Below are 13773 nucleotides of genomic sequence, written 5' to 3' on the forward strand. Positions count from 1 at the left end.
GTCGAAGTAAATCATCGTTAAGTATTTTATAGAACGTTTCGAATACCGAATAAATTTCACTCGCTTCGAGAACGGAAAATACAATTCCGCGTATAAAAGTCAATGAGTTAAGGCGGGAAAAAAAAACGTTAGGCTTTGAGAAAAAATAAAAAGCGAAATTCCACGTTGATAAAAAGCCTTTCGACGAAAAAGTATTCGATAACGCTCGAGTAGTTTCGTAGCTATAGTCTCTATCTTCACCGCCTAGGCCGTACGTCACAGCTATACTTTTAATAATTAGATACAATATATATCGACATAATTTGTAGCGCGAATCAACGTTTTGAACGTTAGCGAGTAAATTATACATCTCCAAGACTTTGAAACCAACGTCAAAGCCTTTGTTTATTAGCAAAGTCAAACAATTGAAGGAAGGCTCGTAGGTTAGCATCCCATTGTCATCGACAAATAGCGTGTTGTTACCGATAACTGGATACGTCACGTCAGAATGGGACACGAATGACCTAACAACCGTGCCAATGTCTTTACAAAGGTTGTAATCGAAACCCTTCGCGTACACAGTTGAGACGCTGGTTCCGTATATCATGAACGATACGGCGGCTTCACCAGCTTCGCAACTCAAGATATCATCTAAATGGATGTAGAAGAAATTAAATAATGAAGTAAATAAAGAAGTAATAAAGGTATATAGGGATCTTACTCGGAGTAATATTAAAGAAATCCTGGTTGCTGCTTGGACTTAGCAACATATCTTGTAATCGAAGAATGTGGAATTTGGCCAAATTACAGAAGGGAATGAAAAGGCTTTCGCATCTCGATAGCAACGTATTGGCGTCAATAGCGTATAACGTTTGACTTGAAATAAAATCGTTCTCCGTAATGGCAACATCGCAAGCCGACGCGACGTATGCCGGAGTCTTGTATTCGAAGCACGAAACAACCACTTCTAATCTAGCGGCGCCTTGCCGTACATTAGCGAAATGTTCTAATAAGTTCGTTAAAAGAGCGAGCTCTTTAAGCAGTCTATTGCATTCTTTAAGCATTTTGACGCGATCCCTGAAGGATAATGTACGGAAACTCATAGTAGCGGATTTTAAAAGGAATACCGAGAAGCTTGGAACTTTGAATGGTCGTTTCGGGTTATCGTGGCAGTATTTGTGAGACGCAGAATAGAATTTATACTCCGAAATAGATAGCGGATCGGCACTTAAATTGCCGTTTTTAAAGTAGTAGTTTCCAAAGTCGTGGATAGCGTTAGGGTAGTATTCTTCCGAGGGCCGTCCAAATTTATTGGTTAAAATTTCTCTTCGCCACAGGACATAGCCCTGCTCTTGCAAAGTGTCGTAAGCTATGTGATACAAAATCTCCAGTAAATATTTTACGGATAAATCCCAACAACGATTCGCGAAATAATGGAGGCAATGGCTTTGGCCAGCGGATTGAGATACGAAAACGAAATTTAAATGTCCAGTAGGATAGGGTAGGCAAATTTCGGACCGCAACTCTTCTACAAAAGCGGAGCCTAGCGAGTGAAAGTCGCAAAGAATAATATTAAAGGTACTCTTCAGTGTTGAGTTAACGAACGAAATCACTTTCTGATTCAGCTTAGCTTGCGTTTCACTTTGGTTTATACGCGTCAAGGCCCGAATGAAGGCGGACTTTACTAGGGCCAAGAGTTCGTGGTATGAAAAAAAAGACTCCCGGGTGGTGAAAGCGAGACTAACTAAGGCATCGGAAATCTCGAAGAAGCGTATCAAATAAAGATATTCGTATCCCGACAAGGTTCGAGAGCCTTTAACAATTCGATTTGTTCGCTCTCTTTTTACCATTAAAGGGAATGTAATAGTGGGAGATTTTAATGGGTTCCAAACGTTCCAAGAAGTTGATATTAAGAAAAAACCATCCAGTTTCGAGACTGTGCTAATAGTAGTAACGGGTTTAGGCATTTGAGCCATTATGACAAAATATAGTTGGATAAACGCGCGAGGGTGTTTTCGCAATCGCGGCTAAGTCAATAATGACAAATAATACCAATCTACGTGAGACTTAATATAGCTGGTGAAAAAGCATGACCTACGAGGCACGCTCTACAAGCGGCTATACAGGGTGGAAGCCTCCGCCATGGTCCAGCCTTGGTACTTCTCCTAGTACGCCTGAGTGCTGCGGATGGAACACTTCTACAGGCGCCTGTAGGCCAAAAATAGATCAATGGGAGAATTAGAAGCGCACTATCCCGATGCTTTTTCGGGCGATTGGTTAGAGGACTTTCGGCGTTTGTTCCTGCAACTGAAGCTCCAGTTTCCGTTGTAGGAGAAAAAATTCGGAAAAGTCAGATTCTCGCTTGTTGATTTACATATTTTGAATTTCAAAATCTCGGAAAATAAAGAAATCTGGATAATTTTCCCATAACCACGTAGTGAGCGATAATGGGTTCCGAAGAATTAGTAAATAATTTACAAACTACGATCAAAGATGACTTTTTCACATCAGCCGCTTTGTCAATAACCATTGTTGGTGTAAGACGGCAGTCTGGAATTTTCGCCAATGCAATACAATGCCAAAACAATAATTTAGTAATAAGGAAACGATGATTTATTTATAAACTTGGAATTTATAATTTAAAGTTAATGTTAAAACTGCCTTCCTTCCACGTTAATGCATTTCTGCAAACGAAAAGCCCAATTTCCTCTGACATCTTGTAAAAATAACGGAGTATTTAGCGCACAAGCTTGTATAATTCTGTCTTGAAGGATCTATCGTGTTGGTGGTTCAGTGTCGTAAACTACTTTGCACTTACCCCCAAAGAAAGGAATTAAAAATCGTGGGACATTCTTTAATACTAAATTATTGTTCTGGTACGGTATTCCATTGGTGATTTTTTTATGAGGATTCCCATTGAACTTACAAAATTCCACACTGCCATCTTATACCAACAAAGATTATTGACAAAGCGGCAAATGTGTTTTTTGATCGCAGTTTGGAAATGGTTTACTAATTTTCCAAACACATTATCGCTCACTACATAGTAATGGTAAAATTTTCCCGATATCGTTATTTTCGGAACTTTTTAAATTCAAAATAAGTAAACCAACAAGCGAGAATCTGGTTTCCGGGTCGCCACTCCTACAACCGAAACTGAAGCTTCATTTGCAGGAACAAGCGCAGTAACTCCTCTAACCAATCGCCAGAAAAAGCACTTGGAAGATGCGCTTCTATTTCTACCATTGGTCTATTTTTCGCCTACCAGCGCCTGTAGAAGTGTTCCACGCGCAGCACTCTGGTGTACTAGGAAAAGTACCAAGGCTAGACCACGGCTGAGACTTCCACCCCGTATGTAACATTACTAATAATAGTATGATTACGACTACGTAGATTTATTGGTTGCCTTGTTTAGTGATGATAATACAGGGTGTAAACTAAAAAATTGACCAGGTCGAATCGAGGCCTTTTCAGACGATACAACTAGATGAGTCAAAAAATGGATTTTCCTATGCCAACCTTTTTGAATGATAAACCTCATCCAACTTATATTCAGACAAACCAAATAGTTGACTCAACTCACGTTTATCCATTTAGTTTAGTCAAAAAGCGGAATCGTCTAGGGTCAAACTAATTTCCTGGACCAATTGACCTGTAAATTTAAAATTTCCAATTTTTTACCTCTCACTTTGTCCCCTAGGAGGGATATTCCAATCAACGTGTTTGTCGTTGTGTCTGTCTATCTGTCTGGGCTGCGCACGCGTTCGTATTTACGGAGGAAAGTGTAACCGAGTTTTCACACAGTACCACAAGCTAGTTTCGTACCCGGTTCCTCTTGCTGCGAGAAGAAAGTGCTAACCCCCCCGCCACCCCACCTATGATGTTTTATAATTTCCTTTTATTTACGTTAGTTTCGGGCGGGATTCGAACCTGAGCCCTCCTGCTCTACCCCAGAACCACGGATACATATAACGATTCACTGAAAATTTGAAACTCTTCCGAAGAGAGGTATATTTTGGCTTGCCAGATTGTTATTTTTCTGAAACGATATATTAGGTGTTAAAAGTAATTTATGAATAAGACGAAAGTGAATAATCAAAAGAACTTTTTAATATCACGAATTGGTACGATAAATTCGCTTATTGTTCCGCTACAGATTTCAAAGAGTGGTAAACGATTACAAATCATACTTTGAAAAGGACAATTCGAAATTTTGTAAATGAACAACAATCAAAATCAATTTTAAATGGTTTTTAATAGTATAAAAATGTTTATTTAACACTTTAAATTTTATATTAATACTAAACAAAAGTTATATTTTACAAAAGTTATATTTATATTTAACAAAACATTTATTTTACACTTAAAATTTTACATAAATATTTTACATTTAAAAATATTTTACACTCTAAAATATTTTACGCTTTACGTATTTAAAACTTTTAAATAGTTTGTTCTTCACTTAACATAAAATTAAAAAAAAAATATTTAGGTATCCCGTTTACGTTTCTTATTTTTCTTTTGGGGAAAGGCTTGGGACATTATCAATTCCTCGTCAGCGCCTAAAATTTAGAAAGATTTACTTAATTTATTTTATTTAAGAATACATAAATAAAAATTAAAAATAAATATTTACCGCGTTTCTCGTGCAATTCCTGAACCGCCACTTCCAGGATATTTGGATAGTGCGCGGTTGATACGAATGATGATGACCCTGGAGTTACGACTCTTGAATTACAGCCCTGCTCGCTGTCGTTGGAGTTAAACCCGATTTCGGCAGTGAAAGTTGTTTCAGCTTCATTTTCAGTCGCATTATCTGCTACCATTATTAAATTTTGGGACGAATTTCGTAACGCCAAAAGTTTTGAAACAGTTTCTGTAAGGCTGGCGGTAGCCATTTCTTTCATCGCTTGATTCAGTAGATTTGTGGAGTTAATAAGGTCCTCTTGCTGACCTGAAGTAGTATTAGAAAAAGCTTTTCCTAATCGACGATAACTTTCGTTGGTGTTTTTCAGGTCAACAAGATACTGAACTTTTCTATTTTGATTTTTGATTTCATCTTTCAGACTTTCAACGGCGGTCTGGTGTTGCTTTTCAGTTTTTTGAAGCGTCTAGAATTTATATGCGTTATTAATACAGTTCTGAACAGAAAGCTTAAAATTAAAATAGTGCTAAAACCGACATTCGAAATTATAATAACCACACTTTAAAGCTCCCTCTATAGGTCGAGTTAACATCATTTTACTACCAGCGTTTTCCTTTGAGCTGCTCTTTCTGCTCCTGGAATGCTCCGTAATACCTTCCTTTCATCCGTTCGTTGAAGGAAGTTATTTCGGAGCAGAGAGAGCGAAAATAACAGCTAGGAGAAAACATTTATACCTACCTCGAGAATTTCTTGCTCCTGTTGAATTTTTTTGGGAAGCCGGGAATATTTACTATCATACTCGTCATCTTGTAATTCTTCCTCTTCTGGTTCCACGTTTGTTATTACCTGGCCATCTTTAAAAATATATAAATAAAATAAAAAATGATATAACCGGGGAATATAAGCCAAAGGAAGCGAAATGTTGTTAGAAACTTTCGCTCCAACCACGCGTCCGTTCGGTAGAAGGGGAAGTAAACAATCGAGGGTTTGAAGCGAAAAAATGGCGTTTTAATAGGGGCGATTACGGGTCCGCTGTTTTCCCGCTACACCCCCCGTTTGTTTCCTTTCTCTTCTACCGAACGTTCGTGACATTTGGGCGAAAGTTTCTACCAACATTTCGCTTCCTTTATCTAATCTTCCTTGATAAAAGTTACCAGGAATTGATGCGATGAGTGGAGGTTCGGCAACATCCACGCAATTCGGGAAACCAAACAATTCATCGTTGGGCAGACATAAAATTTTGGTCCACTCCGGCTCCTTCTCAGCCACCTCCAGATATCGACTCCATACTGGAACCGGAAACAGATTTTCTGTTTCATCGCCATACTTTCCCTCTAAAAAAAATTATAAGCAGGCTGGCGGTTGAAGCTAGTGACGCTGGCAACCTGGTAACCATCTAGAAGCGAAATGTGACCGGTAATAGTGTAATATTTTACACTATTGTACACTTATTCTACGCTTTTACCCCTTAACAGATAGCGCCGGCGTCACTGGTTATTAAATTATTATACTTACGAGCCAGTTTGGCGAGGTAAGCCACGACGTAACGGACGAAGTCGTTGTTTTTCAGTGACCCGTCAGATTGAATAGCGAATAAATTTTGGATATTTTTCGAATGGTCCGATAGACATTTTTGACTTTTTTTTTTCCTGAGAAATTTTTTAGAACTAATTAGTTTGTATCTTTATCCGGTCGCAAAGTGAATATAAAGAAAATTTACAAAATCCTTGTACCAAAGTTAAAGATTTGGCAGGAAAGAAACACAAAATAATAAAAATTATAATAATAAATTTTACTCATGTGTTGTTGAGCCTTTTTTTCCCGATATTGCTATTGCGCTCTTGACAACTGTAAACCATGTGCCTTCATTTTTTACGGTGTTATTGGAAAAGGCTTCATCTATTTCGGGGACTGTCAAGAATAGTTGTTTTAGTTGTTGGCCAGGGAGAGCACTAACATAAAAATATAGCGCTTGGATGAGCGACTCTGGCGAAAAATAAGTACTCTTGGGCGTTTTTTTAGAAAGACGAAAAGCGTCGCAAATGAGTTTAACAACTTTATCTTTAGTCAGATAATTGGCCATCTCGATGAAAATCTAGCCTGCAAAGGAAAAATTATTTAATTTATGTCCCGAACCTCTCTACGCTATCCGAACCTTCCTTTAGGTATTGTAACGAAGGAACACCCGCGTAACGTTTACAAAGTTAGGGATATTAACATAACAAACCTACTTGGAAGATATCCAAATTGCAAATGTTTGAAAAAATCTAAAACCCACTTATATACCCGTTTGTAAGTCCTATATCCCGAACGTTATAACGACGTGACACGTTACGTGGGTGATTCGTCGTAACCATACTAGGTAATATTACGAGGGAACACCCCCATAACGTTAACACATCGCTTATACGTTAGGGATATATACATACCAAACTAACTTATATACCAGCTTTTAATTCATATATCCCAAACGTAATAACGACGTGACAACGTTACATGGGTGATCCCTCATAACCACACTCTAGGTATTGATGCCGCTATTGAGTTTAGGAATTCATACAAACCAATCCTCCCGTGTAGATATCCAAATTGCAACTGATTTAAAATATAGAAAACCCACTTACATACCCGCTATAAGGTACTATATCCCGAACGTAAAAGCTAAGTGACAACGTAAGGCGGGTGATCCCTCTTAGACACACTATAAATATTGTTAAGAGGGAACACCCGCGTATCGTTAACACGTTTCTATTACGTTAGGGACTTTATACGTACCGAACCTCCCTTGAAGATATCCAAATAACAAATGATTGGAAATATTGAAAACCCATCGATATGCCCGCTTTTAAGTCCTATATCCCGAACGTAATAACGAAGTGACAACGTTACGCGGATGATTCCACGTAACCGAACTCTAGGTATTGTTACGAGGGAAAACCCGCGTAACGTTACCACGTCGCTATTGAGTTGGGGACTTCATACGTACCAAACCTCCCTTGAAGATATCCAAATTGCAAATGTAGAAAATATCAAAAACCCATCTATATGCCCGCTTTTAAGTCCTATATCCCGAACGTAATAACGAAGTGACAACGTTACTCGGATGATTCCACGTAACGAAACTCTAGGTATTGTTACGAGGGAAAACCCGCGTAACGTTAACACGTCGCTATTGAGTTGGGGACTTCATACGTACCAAACCTCCCTTGAAGATATCCAAATAACAAATGATTGGAAATATTGAAAACCCATCGATATGCCCGCTTTTAAGTCTTATATCCCGAACGTTATAACGAAGTGACAACGTTACGCGGATGATTCCACGTAACCGAACTCTAGGTATTGTTACGAGGCAACACCCGCGTATCGTTAACACGTTTCTATTACGTTAGGGACTTTATACGTACCGAACCTCCCTTGAAGATATCCAAATAACAAATGATTGGAAATATTGAAAACCCATCGATATGCCCGCTTTTAAGTCTTATATCCCGAACGTTATAACGAAGTGACAACGTTACGCGGATGATTCCACGTAACCGAACTCTAGGTATTGTTACGAGGGAAAACCCGCGTAACGTTAACACGTCGCTATTGAGTTGGGGACTTCATACGTACCAAACCTCCCTTGAAGATATCCAAATTGCAAATGTAGAAAATATCGAAAACCCATCTATATACCCGCTTTTAAGTCCTATATCCCGAACGTAATAACGAAGTGACAACGTTACGCGGATGATTCCACGTAACCAAACTCTAGGTATTGTTACGAGGCAACACCCGCGTATCGTTAACACGTTTCTATTACGTTAGGGACTTTATACGTACCGAACCTCCCTTGAAGATATCCAAATAACAAATGATTGGAAATATTGAAAACCCATCGATATGCCCGCTTTTAAGTCCCATATCCCGAACGTAATAACGAAGTGACAACGTTACGCGGATGATTCCACGTAACCAAACTCTAGGTATTGTTACGAGGCAACACCCGCGTATCGTTAACACGTTTCTATTACGTTAGGGACTTTATACTTACCGAACCTCCCTTGAAGATATCCAAATAACAAATGATTGGAAATATTGAAAACCCATCGATATGCCCGCTTTTAAGTCTTATATCCCGAACGTTATAACGAAGTGACAACGTTACGCGGATGATTCCACGTAACCGAACTCTAGGTATTGTTACGAGGCAACACCCGCGTATCGTTAACACGTTTCTATTACGTTAGGGACTTTATACGTACCGAACCTCCCTTGAAGATATCCAAATAACAAATGATTGGAAATATTGAAAACCCATCGATATGCCCGCTTTTAAGTCTTATATCCCGAACGTTATAACGAAGTGACAACGTTACGCGGATGATTCCACGTAACCGAACTCTAGGTATTGTTACGAGGGAAAACCCGCGTAACGTTAACACGTCGCTATTGAGTTGGGGACTTCATACGTACCAAACCTCCCTTGAAGATATCCAAATTGCAAATGTAGAAAATATCGAAAACCCATCTATATACCCGCTTTTAAGTCCTATATCCCGAACGTAATAACGAAGTGACAACGTTACGCGGATGATTCCACGTAACCAAACTCTAGGTATTGTTACGAGGCAACACCCGCGTATCGTTAACACGTTTCTATTACGTTAGGGACTTTATACGTACCGAACCTCCCTTGAAGATATCCAAATAACAAATGATTGGAAATATTGAAAACCCATCGATATGCCCGCTTTTAAGTCCCATATCCCGAACGTAATAACGAAGTGACAACGTTACGCGGATGATTCCACGTAACCAAACTCTAGGTATTGTTACGAGGCAACACCCGCGTATCGTTAACACGTTTCTATTACGTTAGGGACTTTATACGTACCGAACCTCCCTTGAAGATATCCAAATAACAAATGATTGGAAATATTGAAAACCCATCGATATGCCCGCTTTTAAGTCCCATATCCCGAACGTAATAACGAAGTGACAACGTTACGCGGATGATTCCACGTAACCAAACTCTAGGTATTGTTACGAGGCAACACCCGCGTATCGTTAACACGTTTCTATTACGTTAGGGACTTTATACGTACCGAACCTCCCTTGAAGATATCCAAATAACAAATGATTGGAAATATTGAAAACCCATCGATATGCCCGCTTTTAAGTCTTATATCCCGAACTTTATAACGAAGTGACAACGTTACGCGGATGATTCCACGTAACCGAACTCTAGGTATTGTTACGAGGGAAAACCCGCGTAACGTTAACACGTCGCTATTGAGTTGGGGACTTCATACGTACCAAACCTCCCTTGAAGATATCCAAATTGCAAATGTAGAAAATATCGAAAACCCATCTATATACCCGCTTTTAAGTCCTATATCCCGAACGTAATAACGAAGTGACAACGTTACGCGGATGATTCCACGTAACCAAACTCTAGGTATTGTTACGAGGCAACACCCGCGTATCGTTAACACGTTTCTATTACGTTAGGGACTTTATACTTACCGAACCTCCCTTGAAGATATCCAAATAACAAATGATTGGAAATATTGAAAACCCATCGATATGCCCGCTTTTAAGTCTTATATCCCGAACGTTATAACGAAGTGACAACGTTACGCGGATGATTCCACGTAACCGAACTCTAGGTATTGTTACGAGGCAACACCCGCGTATCGTTAACACGTTTCTATTACGTTAGGGACTTTATACGTACCGAACCTCCCTTGAAGATATCCAAATAACAAATGATTGGAAATATTGAAAACCCATCGATATGCCCGCTTTTAAGTCTTATATCCCGAACGTTATAACGAAGTGACAACGTTACGCGGATGATTCCACGTAACCGAACTCTAGGTATTGTTACGAGGCAACACCCGCGTATCGTTAACACGTTTCTATTACGTTAGGGACTTTATACGTACCGAACCTCCCTTGAAGATATCCAAATAACAAATGATTGGAAATATTGAAAACCCATCGATATGCCCGCTTTTAAGTCTTATATCCCGAACTTTATAACGAAGTGACAACGTTACGCGGATGATTCCACGTAACCGAACTCTAGGTATTGTTACGAGGGAAAACCCGCGTAACGTTACCACGTCGCTATTGAGTTGGGGACTTCATACGTACCAAACCTCCCTTGAAGATATCCAAATTGCAAATGTAGAAAATATCAAAAACCCATCTATATACCCGCTTTTAAGTTCTATATCCCGAACGTAATAACGAAGTGACAACGTTACGCGGATGATTCCACGTAACCAAACTCTAGGTATTGTTACGAGGCAACACCCGCGTATCGTTAACACGTTTCTATTACGTTAGGGACTTTATACGTACCGAACCTCCCTTGAAGATATCCAAATTGCAAATTTGAAAATATTTTTTTTTAAATTAATAAACATTATGTACAACAATGGCCCCCAATACTGACAATTAACACGAAAAATTTCAAAATTCTAACTACAACGGTTATTGAAAAAAATCACTTTTTCGAATAAAAATGGACACCTTGTATATGAAGTTTCCATTAAGGTACACATTAGATAATTTTACACGAGAGTTTATTCAATTGTATATTAAGGTGTTGGTGAGTTAACACATATACTTAGTAAGGTAAAATCATGAGCCATTTGGTATGGTCTCACTGGAGCTCTGTACGGAGATTACATTCTTGATATACGTCGTGAATGATCTAAAAAGATTACTGTAGACAACCACTTTTGTAATACACCTTTATTTAACAAAATTTATACTTCACTATATTTCAACGTTTATAATACACCGTATTTCATCAACATAATACAAATTTTAATTTCCCATTGCGTGAGAGCCTAGTGACATTAATACTTTACGTTGCGTGGTTTGGGATGAAATTTCTAACTACCGTTGCGCAAGAGTTAGGTGATATAAAAACTAAGCTGCGTGAGTGATGAGTGATATACGAAACTTATACGCTGGGTTAGGAATTAGGGAGAGTTCCGCATGTGATCGGTGAAATTGAGTCTTTACAGTGCGTGAGAGGTCGGTGAGAATACTACTCGAGGTGTTATCCGCGAGCCGTTATCCGGTCCCTGACAACCAGTAACTATACGTGCCAACTAAGCTTACGTTCTCCGTAAAGGCTTTTCCCAGCGGATTGAGATACGAAACGAAATTTTGATGTCCAGTAGGATAGGCAAATTTCGACCGCAACTCTTCTACATAAGCGTAGCCTAGCGAGTGAAAGCCGCAAAGAAGAATGTTAAAGGTGCTCTTCAGTGGCGAGTTAACGAATGAAAACACTTTCTGATTCCGCTTCGCTGGCATTTCGCTTGGCTTTAAACGCGTCAAAACCCGAATGAAGGCGGACTTAACGAACGCCAGTAGTTGGTGGTATGGAAAAAAGACTCGGGTGGTAAAAGAGAGACTAACTAGGGCATCGGAAATCTCAAAGAATGGTATTAAATAAAGAAATTCGTATCCCGACAAAGTTCGAGAGCCTTTAACGATAAAATTTTTTCGCTCTCTTTTTACAATTAAAGGGAATGTAGTGCTGGGAGATTTCAATGGGTTCCATACGTTCCAAGAAGTTGATATTAAGAAAAAACCACCAATTTTCGAGACTGTGCTAATATTAAGAACGCGTTAAGGCGTTTGAGCCATTAGGACCAAAAATAGTTGGGTAAACCCACAAGGGTGTTTTCGCAACCGCGGCTAAGTCAATAATGACATTATATGATTCTCCGTGATACTTAATACTGCTGGTGAAAACGCATCTCCTACGAGGGTGAAGTGCTACAAGTGGCTTAATGTAACAATAACAATGCTTTTATGATAACGGCTACGCAGATTTATTGGCTGCCCGGTTTAAGTCATGTTAATTACACGGTGTAAGTTAAAAAATGACCAGGGCGAATTGAGTCCTTTTCAGACGATACAACTAGATAATTCCAAAAATGGATTGTCCGATTGCCAACCTTTTTCGTTTCATAAAACTCATCCGTCTTCTATTCAGACAATCCAACTAGTTGATTCAACTCACGTTTATCCACCTAGTGGAACCAAAAAGCTGAATTGTCTTAAAAGACCTATACTCAAACAGTTTAAAAACTCAAGTATTAAGATTTCAGATTGTTTTCCCCGTGCAAGAGGGACAATCGTTTAATAATTTCGGATCACCTTCCACGATGTCTTCAAGTTCATCTAAAAACTAACGTGAAAGCATTGCGCCTTGTAAGTAGCTTTAGTTCCAATAAGAAAGTTGTTCTCCATCATATTTTGGATCCGATCAAATTTTAGCAATAGTCGGCTGTGAAATAAATGGTCAAAAACAAGGAATTATGACTAAGAGACCACATTTAAGTCTGAAATAATCAGCAATTAAATGGTCTATGGCATTCAATTTCGCGGGTCCTATTTCACTGTTAGGACTACGGAATTTCTAGGCGAGGCAACAGTTATCTCAAAAACTTTTAGGCTTAGATCTACAGTTCCAATTGGTAAGTTGTTCTCCATCTCATTTAAAGTAAAAACGGCAGTTACATAAAAAATGTGACGGTGTATTTGGAAATGCGTTAATAAACAAAATGATTCTGGAGATACGTGTTACATAACCTTTGAGACAAGGTTCGAGGTCATCCGATATTCAATAGTCATACGTCCCCCTAACAGAGGCATAGATTCTGAGAATTTTAATACGGTATCACATTTGCTGATTAATTAAGACGTAAATGCGGTCTCTTAGACACAATATCTTTTATAGTCACCACATTTTTACCGTTTACTTCGCAGCGCCTTTTTTGTCAAATTTGATCGGGTCAAAGATATTTAGACTAAAAATGTGAACTTTTCCAATCGGAATTAAAGTATTAATTTAACCTTATGCTTCTCGAGATAGTTTAAGGATAACCTTGAAGACATGGTTTAGGGTCCTACTAATTTCCTGGACCAATTGACCCCTTAAACGTGGGAAAGGACCTAAAATTTCAATTTTCCAATTTTTAACTTTCTGAAATATTCGCCCTGCTCCATTTTTAGTTAACTCCATGTATATCACACGATGTATAAGGTGTTCAAATTATTTTTTAAATAAGAAGAAACTGAAGAATAAAAGGAATTTTTTATTATCACATTCTTTTAATGGTACGTTA

Source organism: Leiobunum rupestre, chromosome 1, assembly GCF_980474605.1.
Source record: "Leiobunum rupestre chromosome 1, qqLeiRupe1.1.hap1, whole genome shotgun sequence".
Classification (NCBI taxonomy): Eukaryota; Metazoa; Arthropoda; class Arachnida; order Opiliones; family Sclerosomatidae; genus Leiobunum; species Leiobunum rupestre.